Source organism: Miscanthus floridulus, chromosome 12 (assembly GCF_019320115.1).
Source record: "Miscanthus floridulus cultivar M001 chromosome 12, ASM1932011v1, whole genome shotgun sequence".
Classification (NCBI taxonomy): Eukaryota; Viridiplantae; Streptophyta; class Magnoliopsida; order Poales; family Poaceae; genus Miscanthus; species Miscanthus floridulus.
The window spans coordinates 70852114-70863124 of NC_089591.1; positions in this window are offsets into that span (position 1 = coordinate 70852114).

Sequence of the window (11011 nt, forward strand, 5' to 3'; positions counted from 1 at the left end):
GTCTTTCACATTTCCCAATTAAAACCCTTCTCTGCAGATTATACTCCGGTGTATGATTCGTTACCAGTCATCACTGATCTAGAGGCCGCTGACACGGTGCCGGAAGTAATCATTGACTGTCGCCTTGTCAAGAAGGGCAACACTGCGATACCGCACGTGAAACTGACATGGGTGGGATTACCAGCCAGTGCAACAACATGGGAAGACTACAATGTTGTTAAGCAATGTTTCCCTAATGCACCAGCTTGGGGGCAAGCTAGAACTCAGGCGGAGGGAAGTGTCACATCGGCTGGTGTTGCCACGAACAGTGAAGAACGCTGAAGGAAGAAGCCTCTAGGAGAAGACGTATCCCGTGTGGCTTAGCGTATTTATGTATTACGTTTTCTTTCATGAACTGTCGTGTGGGACCATGTGGTCAGAGACTATAACAAGCACATAAGTGCTGAATCCTGTACCGGGGAGAGACATCGTGAATTCTATTATCAGAAAGCTAAGGCAGAGGGGTTAACCCTGCCCGCTTCTTCGTATCTGTGTGTCCAGTCTCGATCACTCACGTCGACGGCGACTCACCGGCGGCCAGGGGTGTGACACGTCTATTTGCAGGGGTGCTAGAGAACGATTCTCTGTGTGCTGTCAAGTGTCAAGCATCACCTTTGCACCCGTTGCACAAGTCTTACATCCGGTTCTTCGATTAAAAAAAGTTTGATGGCAACACACATATGTTTTATTTATCTCAAGTCTCACCTTTAGAACTGAAGATGTAGCTAAATAGTATTAGAGATTTTATATTATCTCGATGTATTGCTTTTGAGTTTTAATAAAAGCTTTCTTTGTCATAAAAAATGTTGCTACTACAATTGCTCTACAACTACTTCCTATTTTTATATTCTTATTACATGTTAGTTTGTAAGACGTACATGTAAACTTTATAATTATTTGATCAATAATTTGTCTAATTATATTTAACTATGGTAATATAAACTTAATATGGATTAGATTTTTAATAAATGCACTATTCAATAATCATAATTATATGATCATAAATACTCTCTCCGTCTCAAATTATAAGTCATTTCAACTTTCTTGAAGAGTCAAACTATCTCAAGTTTGACCAAAAGTATACAATAAAATAATACATTTATGATACTAAATAAGTATTATTGGATTCTTCATTAATTATATTTTTATTGTATACCTATTTGATATCATAAATCTTTGTAATTGTCTCTATAATTTTGGTCAAACTTGAGATGCTTTGACTCTCCAAAAAAGTTAGAATAACTTATGATTTTAAATGGAAGGAGTAATATATAATATAAAATAAATAAATAGATAAAGTATATAACATGAAAGATGGTGTCGTATCAAACTGCGCTTATATATAAATTATAAATTGAATCGAGCGGTGTAGCTGGGAAAGTTTTATTGACGAGGGGACTACAAAATCGATAGAGGAATGGAAAAGGTGATACAGCTATGGCCCACAGCGGCTGCAGCGCCGTCGTTATTCGGCCATTATTGTTGACATATAGTTTGGCGTAAGGATCAAGCTAGCCACTACTGTGGTATGCTTGGAGCACCTCGCAAATTGGATATTTTTGCAGTACCTTCTTTTTGCACGGGTCCCCTACCGACCCTTCCCTGATTTGATGCCCTCCGTATCTCCACTGGGCCTTGTTTATATTGCAAGTTTTTTCACTCTCTCTCCATCATATAAATCTTTGGACACATGCATGGAGTATTAAATGTAGATTAAAAAATAACTAATTACACAGTTTGATTGTAAATTACGAGACGAATCTTTTGAGCCTAGTTAGGCCATGATTGGACAATAATTGTCAAATACAAACGAAAGTACTACAGTGCCAAATACTGATTCCTGACCACCATCTAAACAAGGCCTGGATTGTATGTGCCAGCCGGTCTGCCTAAGGCCTTGTTCGTTTTCTTAGGCCTTGTTCGTTTTCATAGGAATGAAACTGCAGCAGGAACGGTTCTAGGAGGGGAGCAAGTGAGATCCAGGTGATTCGGTTCCAGGATGTCAAGAGACAAGGAAGCAAACCCGGTCGTAGATCACATAGAATGTCTAAGACGGTTCGGATTCTATTCCAGGCCAAGCTTAACCGAACGGCAATCTTTGTTGGGCGGGTTTTTGTTCCAGGTCGTTCTGATCTGGGCGGATTGGGTCTCGTTCCCGGCGGTTCCGTAAGAAACGAACGATACCTAAAAGTGATTGGTATGCAACCTCGCAGGGTGATCTTTCAAGCAAAAGAGAACAAACAACTACTATTATGGGGTGTACGACCTCGAATACCCACGGCAGACCACATGGGCTACGCTCTTTGGGGTGGCCCAGCCCACAAGAAGCCTTGCGGGGCACGACTCTGCTCGGCAACTTCCGCAAGACATCAGGAAGATATCCTGAAGATACTACGAGTTCTGTTAGGATATGTATGATCCCAAGTTTCCTGTAATCAGTTATTACTTTCCGATTATCTCTCAGATCTAACCGACTTGTAACCCTACCTCCCGGACCATATAAGGCAGGCAGGGACCCCCTCTAAAATCACGGTATATCATATGATAGCTAATACAAACTAACAGACCACAAGAGTATGGTATTACGTTATACTGACGGCCTGAACCTGTCTAACTCGTGTGTCTCTGTTGCCTTCTTGTTCTTGATCTCACGCTCCTCTACCGATCAATCTACCTTCGTGGGATACCCCTCGGAGGACTGCCGACGATAATCTGTCGACAGTTGGCGCGCCAGGTAGGGGTCTGCGTGCTGTTTTCTTGTCGAATAAGATGGATTTTTCCGTAGGCTCTTCGTTCCTTCCACAGCTCAGCCAGATCTTCACGGTCAGATCCATCTCGTGGGTCATCAACGCTGACGGAGTCGAAGAGCTCCTCGAGCCGGAGCAGATCGTTTCTGCGTCAGCCACCCTTGCACCTACAACTGCAGATCCAATCTCGGAGGAGATTCCGAGGTCCCTTTTGGCAACAACTCGCCGTCTGCTTCCTCGCTACCAGAGGAGGCCGATTAACAACGACGAGCTGATTGAATCCATCGATCGGGTTGGACTGAAGCTCGCCGATGGTCTCTCCGTCGCCGAATCGGCACTGGACACCCTGGTTCAGCCCCGACCACCCTCCGATCCAAATCTATCGAAGGGTGCTCGTCAAACTGCATGGGCTATGGCCCTACCCTTCAGATTCTCCAACACCGCCACCGCTTACCAGCACGCCCTAAGGGGCAAACTCGCCGACCAGATCGCCGTCCAGCTCCCGCCGGCTATCAACACGCTACACTTAGGCCAGAGCCCTGGGGCGCACCTCCAGACCATCCCGGAAGAAACTCCGGGCTTTGAGTCTCAGGGCTCTACGGAGACCCTCGCCGAAACCTTCTCCGATCAATTTCTCCTCCCACCCTTCCGGGGTGGCGCGATCTTCAACGTCAGCATCGACAGCCCTCCTCGGAACGGCGAAGTCGAGGAGGAGCGTGCTGCTCGAGAGAACCGAAATGTCAACCGCGCGCAGCGGCAAGAAAACAAGGTAGCCATCGCAAGGGCCAAGGCTGCTCGGAATAATCGGCTTGACTCTCAAGGAAGACTGCTCCCGCTCTACCACGACCTCGACGAAGAATTTCTCCACGTCGACGGCCACGACGTCTTCAAGACTCCAAGCGCCAATTTGACAGTAGCTGCCAACGAGCTCGCTCGTTTCCCTCAAACGCCCGAGCTCACCAAGATCGCCACCATGCTTAAAGCGGCTCACTGTCAGGTCAATGAGATCCGTGAGGATTAGAGACCTTCGTGCTCTACAAGCATGATTCACCGATCAGCTACGCCGAGGTCCAATCGCCGCCCAAGTCAAAGTTGTTTCGCCGACCAGTCATTACCTCTCCAAGGGGGACCCAAGGGGCATCGCGCCGAACACCATCGCCAACACGATTAGGAGGTCAAACAGGATGCTAGAGTACATCTTAGCAACCTCCGGGATGCGTGGTGGTGTATCGAGCACCGTCGCTTTGGTCGCCATGAAGACAAAGTACGTCACCGCCAGGATTACAAAAGGGAGCATGGCAACCCGGACTCAGCGCTCGAGCCTATCCCCGACCACAATGCCGTAGATTATGGTGTCGACAATCCTGAGGGGCCTCCGGCTTTCACAAGGGCACTCCGAACGCTTCGATGGCCCCGTGGTTTTAAGATCACCAGGGTCGAGCCCTACGAAGGAAGAATGAACCCAACTTAGTGGCTGCAGGCTTATGCCACTACCGTCCGTGCTGTCGAAGGAGACACCAGCGTTATGGCAAATTATCTCCCCATCATGCTCACGCCACCCACCATGAGCTGGTTCACCAGCCTTGAGCCAGACTCCATCGGCTCGTGGGAAGAGTTGAAGAAAGTCTTCACCGACAACTATATGGCCACGTGTACTCTACCCGACACGAAGCATGATCTCAGCCGCATCAACCAGAAGCCATCCAAGCTCCTCCGTAGCTACATTCAGCGTTTCTCTGAGATGAGGAACTCTATCCCCGACATCACAGAAGCTGAAGTCATCACCTGCCTTTATTCCGAGGACTCCACCATCGCGAGCTTCGCTCCAAATTCAACCGTAAGCCACCGACCGGTACCGGCGAGATGATAACTACCGCTAACCAGTACGCCGTTGTAGAGGAAGCCAAGGTGCGCTTCAATGAGGATGCGGGCACTCAGCGACCACCTCACCGATACGACGATCGCCCCGACGACCGACGTCACAATGACCGCCACCCCGATGACCGTAGCTATCATCACGGATAGCGGCCAGTGATCGAATAGGAGGACATAGGCCTGGCCAAAATCGCTGCACCGTCGGCCTAGAACACATCTTCATCCATCGCTAGTCAACCTCGCTGCCAAACATAACTACGACGAGCAGTACCAAAAGATACTCGATGGCCCTGTGCCCTCTTCACAAGAACGCCAAACACAAGATGAAGGATTGCATTGGTCTAGCCAGGGAGTTCTAGGACAAGAGGCTCGATGACGACGCCAACAATGGAACAGGAGGTCGCCGACCACCTGGGAACAACAACACCTTTCAGGACCATGATAAGGTGGTCACCACCATCTTCGGGGCCTCACCTCCACTGAGAGTCGAAGGGAACGGAAGCTTGCCGCTCGACGAGTGCTCATCGTCGCTTCAGAAGAAACTACCGCTGACCCTAGCTATCGCCCATGGTCTGATATCTCCATCACCTTTAGTAGGTCCGACTAGTGGGCAGACATACCATATACAGGGTGTTTCCCCCTCATCCTCAACGCAACCGTCTAGAAGGTGCTATTCAGAAAAGTCCTTGTTGATGATGGCAGTGCTTTGAACCTACTTTTCACCGGAGCCCTAAGAGAGTTGGGCCTTGCGATATCAGATCTCACACCCTCGGACTCCTTCTAGGGTGTGGTACCTGGAAGGGCATCCAGGCCACTTGGAGAGATCACCCTGCCAGTACAGTTCAGCACGGCAAGCAACTACCACATCAAGCATATCAACTTCTACGTCGCCTGACTTCGACATAGCCTACCATGCCATACTTGGCCGGCCAGCTCTGGCCAAATTCATGGCCGTACCGCACTACGTGTATCTGGTGTTGAAGATGCCTTCACCTGCTGGAGTCCTAGCTCTACGGGCCAACCTTTTCGTCGCCTATGCCTGTGAGATAGAGAGTCTCGCCCTCGCTGAAGCCACCGACCTCTCCATCTAGATGGCTAGCATGGTCGCTGAAGCCAAGACAGTACCCACCGAAGACATGGAGATTCCAGAGCTTGAGCTTCCCCGTGCCTCTGCCAAGTCCAAGGAAATCAAGGAGGTCGGCCTCGGCCTCAATGACGCTTCCAAGACCATGAAGATTGGGGCTCACCTTGACCCCAAATAGGAAAGCACGCTCATCTCCTTCCTACGTGCCAATGCCGATGTGTTTGCTTGGAAACCTACAGACATGCCAGGGGTACCACGGGAGAAGATCGAGCACTCCTTGAATGTCTCACCGACCGTCAAACCGATCAAGCAGAAACTTCACCGATTCGTGCCAGACAAGGAGGCTATAAGGGTAGAAATAAAATGGCTCTTAGCTGCCGGGTTTATAAAAGAAGTGTATCATCCAAATTGGTTAGCAAACCCTGTTCTCGTTTGAAAAAAGAATAAAGAATGGAGAATGTGCGTTGATTATATTAATCTTAACAAACACTGCCCTAAAGACCCCTTAGGCTTGCCTCGAATAGACGAGGTTGTAGACTCTACCATCGGCTGCGAACTACTCTCTTTCCTTGACTGTTACTCCGGCTATCATCAGATCTCCCTCAAGGAAGAAGACCAGATAAAGACATCGTTCATTACACCTTTCGGTGCATACTGCTACAAAACTATATCCTTTGGACTCAAGAACGCTGGGGCTACCTATCAAAGGGCCATTCAGATGTGCCTTGACTAGCAGATTGGCCGCAACGTCGAAGCCTACATCGATGACGTGGTCATCAAAACCAAGACAGCCGACAACCTTATCACCAACCTCGAAGAAACTTTCACCAATTTGAACAAGTACCGATGGAAGTTGAACCCTTCAAAGTGTATCTTTGGAGTTCCATCCGGTATACTGCTAGGCTACATCGTCAGTGCTCGAGGCATCGAGCCTAATCCGGACAAGGTCTCCACCATCACCAATATGAAACGGTCGACATGTGTCAAGGATATACAAAAGCTTACAGGTTGTATGGCTGCTTTAAGTCGCTTCATATCACGCCTCGGCGAAAAAAGGGCTACCCTTCTTCAAGCTCCTCAAGGCCTCCGAGCACTTTTCCTAGTCGGAGGAGGCAGACTCAGCTTTCGAGTAGCTCAAGTCATTCTTGACGAAGCCACCGATCATGACAGCGCCAAGGCTAGATGAGACTCTGCTCATATACATCGCTGCCACCTCTCGCGTCATGAGTACAGCTATCGTCGTCGAACACGAGGAAGTCGGGCACGCTTATAGGGTGCAATGTCTGGTCAACTTTATCAGTGAAGTACTCAATGAGCCAAAAACTCGCTATCCTCATGTACAAAAGCTGTTATACGTAATTCTGATTACATCGCACAAGCTCCAGCATTACTTCGAATACTACAAGATCGCCGTGGTCACTGAGTTTCCCCGGGGGACATTCTTCGCAACAAAGAAGCCAATGGCCGCATCATTAAATGGGTTGTTGAGCTCGGCACCTATTCCATTGAATTCAGAAGCAGACCTACCATTAAGTCATAGGCGCTTGCTGACTTCGTCGCTGAATGGACCGAGATCCAAGAGCCCATCGCCACCGCTTGCCCTGAGCACTAGGTAATGTACTTTGACGGAGCCCTTAACATCAACGGTGCCAGTGCGGGCATTCTATTTATTACGTCGACCAAGGATAAGCTACGTTACGTTCTTCGGATACACTTCCCGCCCTCTAACAATGCCGCGGAATACGAAGCATGTCTCCATGGTCTTTGTATAGCCATCACGCTCGGCGTCAAATGCCTCGTGGTGTACGGAGACTCCACGCTGGTTATCAACCAGCTCAACAAGGACTGGTCCTGTTCCAGTGAGAAGATGGACGCATACTACGCCGAAATTAGGAAGCTTGAAGGAAGGTTCTACGGTATCGAGTACCACCATGTGGTACTAGATCAAAATCAACTAGCTGACCAGCTCTCAAAAATAGGTTCATCTCACGCCACGGTTCCACTGGGGGTCTTCGTGCAAGATCTCCTGGTGCCATCCATTAAAGAAGAAAAGGAAGTTGAGGAGGTTCCCCCTGCCGAGCAGTTGGTACTTGCGGTGCCTTCGCCGATCGCTGATTGGAGGGAGCAATTCATCAAGTACCTCACCAACTCTGAAGTACCCACTGACAAGACTGACACTGAACGCCTAATCCACCGAAGTAAGCACTACGTGTTGGTAGACGGTAACTTGATGAGGAAGAGTGCTAAGGAAGGGGTATTGCAGAAGTGCATCCCTCAAGACGAAGGAGTGAAGCTGCTTCACGAAATTCATTCTGGTTCCTGTGGCAATCACGCGGCCTCGAGAAACTTGGTCGGTAAAGCTTTCCGAGCTGGCTTCTACTGGCCCACAGCCATCTCTGATGTAGAAGACCTCGTCCGGCGCTGTGAAGGTTGTCAGTTCTTCGCCAAGCAAATACACATACCGGCACAGGAATTGCAGACCATCCCAGCTTCTTGGTCTTTTGCATGTTGGGGACTGGACATGATTGGGCCCTTCAAGCCAGCGCCAGGAGGTTTCAGGTATGTAACGTCGCCATTGATAAGTTCTCCAAGTGGATCAAGTACAAACCGCTCGTTTCAGCTACTGCAAAGAAAGCAGTCGACCTCTTTGAAGATATCATACACAGGTTCGGTCTCCCAAATAGCATTATCACCGACCTCGGAATCACGTTTACCGACCATCATTTTTGGGACTTCTATGAAGGCCGGTGCATCTCTATTAAATATGTTTCTGTTGCTCATCCTAGAGCTAATGGCTAGGTTGAGCGGGCTAATGGTATGATCCTTGACGCCCTCAAAAAGAGGCTATATCAGAAAGAAGAAAAGCATCCGGGCAGATGGCTCAAAGAGCTACTAGCTGTGGTCTGGGGACTGCGCACTCAAGCTAGTCACAGTACCTGTGTGTCTCCATATTTTTTGGTCTATGGCTCAGAGGCCATACTACCAGCAGATGTTGCCTTCCGAGCACCCAGGGTGGAAAATTATGTTGAAGAGCAGGCCATGGCTGTTCGGACAGAGGACGTTGACCGGGCCGAGGAAGAACGCATGATCACCTACGTCCGCATAGCCAAGTATCTAGAAGATCTGTGAAGGTACTATAACCGCAACGTAAAAGGTCGTTCATTCGCCATCGGTGACCTCGTTCTCCGCAGAAAACAAAAGACCGAAGGGTTGCACAAGCTTTCTTCCCCTTGGGAAGGGTCCTACGTCGTCAAAGAGGTCACCCGACCAGGATCTTATCGCTTATGTGACTTAGATGGGATTGATGTTCCAAACTCATGGCACATCGAGCACCTTATACGTTTCTACCCTTGAAACGCTCCAGATATGTACTCTCCATTTTATGATGAATAAAGTTTTTGTCTCCATAATTTGTCTCCATTTTTCTCCTTTAACTTTCGATCTCCGCGTACGGTCGCCGAAGCATTACGATACTCCATAACGATCTCCAAAATCACCGAACAATTTTCTCCAAAATCGCCGAACAGTTTTCTCCAAAATTGCCGAACAATTTTCTCCAAAATCGCCAAACGATTTCTCCAAATCGCCGACCACGATTTTGCCGAATAAAGTTCTCCAAATCTCGAAAATCTCTGAACGGTTTTCTCCAAAAAACGCCGAACATTTTTTCCAAAACACCGACACATTTTCGCCAAAAAACGCCGAATAATTTTTCTCCAAACACGTCTCCTCCAAATCGCCAGCGTGTCTCACCACATGTTTTTCTCCAAACCGCCGAATAATTCGCTTGTGAACCTTTAAAGATATTTCGCCGATCAGCAAGCAGCCTACTTTCTTTTCTGTTCTCTTCATAGAAGACCCAGCCTCCGATCTCTCCCTACACATGCCACGGGCTCCACGCTCTACGTTATGGGTGGTCAGCTGTGGTTCCTTGGTCACGCCTGTTTTTCCTTCACGTGCATGGGCTCTGCGCTCAACGTTATAGATTATGGGCTATCCGAGGCCGAGAGCTCAGAGCAGAATTTATTGCTCGGTTGACGTTTATGCCATCTACAGTCATTTTGATAACTGCCGAGCAGCATACATTTTGCTCTTTTCTCTATGGAGAAGGCCCAGTTTCTGATCTCTCCCTACAAGTGCAACGGGCTCTGCGCTCTGCGTTATGGGTGGTCGGCTGCGGTTCCTTGGTCACGCCTGTTCCCCCTACACGTGCTCGGGCTCCGCGCTCGACGTCATGGACTATGGGCTAGCTGAGGCCATGGGGGTTAGTAGCAAACTAACTGCTCGAACTCTACTTATACTCCGTATAAATATCTTATGGTCATAACTATGAAGATTTTTTCACCGAAATACAATCTAACTGCATACACATGCACTTTATAACATTTATCGTATATATAAGTGTTCTTGCGCTTTCACGCGTTCTAATTGCTTTGCGCAGAAATTACAGATGATGTTAGCTAAGCAGATCATTGGGCTACATCACTGCCATCTGTCTCACCAAATAGATCTATGTCACCGGCCAGTTTCTTCGTTGTGTCCTCCACCTCATCCTCCAGCTTATGGGTCTCCGCATCGCTTAGTCCTTCGGCGAAACCGCCCCCTATCGACTGCACGTCGATGGTTGGGTAGTGGGACCGAGCAACCGCAAGGACATCAGTAGCAACGGTTATAATGGCATCGCGGTTGAAGATCTTGAAATTCTCCCACGCTGCCTTGCACCTCTGGATGATGGTATCTGACCCTTGCCTCCTACCGTCAAGTTGGGGTGCCGTTTCTGGGTCGACACAGTCAAGCACTGGTTTGATTCTGGCAACTACGGCGTCAAATTTGTTCCTCTAGGTACGGGCGTCATGCTCCAACACATCGAATTGTGCCTTGACCCTCCGACGGTAGTCTGCATGCATTTTGAAGTTCCATCAGGGAAGACATTAACCTCAGCAGAAAATCCGACCACGAGGTACTCACTGCCCAGCTCCTCGGTCGGTTTGTTCGCTCGCTCTGTCTCCTTCGCTTTCTCCTCCTAGAGTTGCTCAACGGCCTGGCGTAGTTGACCGAGCTCCACATCTTGTTCTACAAGTACATCATTCATCAACAAAAGTAATTGTATCCAACTATGTGAGGCATTTTTGTGGATCGAACGTACCTCTCTTCTCCTCAGAGACTTTTTACAGCTTTTCCAATTGCTCGGACTTGCTCCGAAGTTGTTCTTTCACAGTTGCCAGTTGTCCAGATAGGACCCCCTTCTGGTATTCTAGGTCCCACG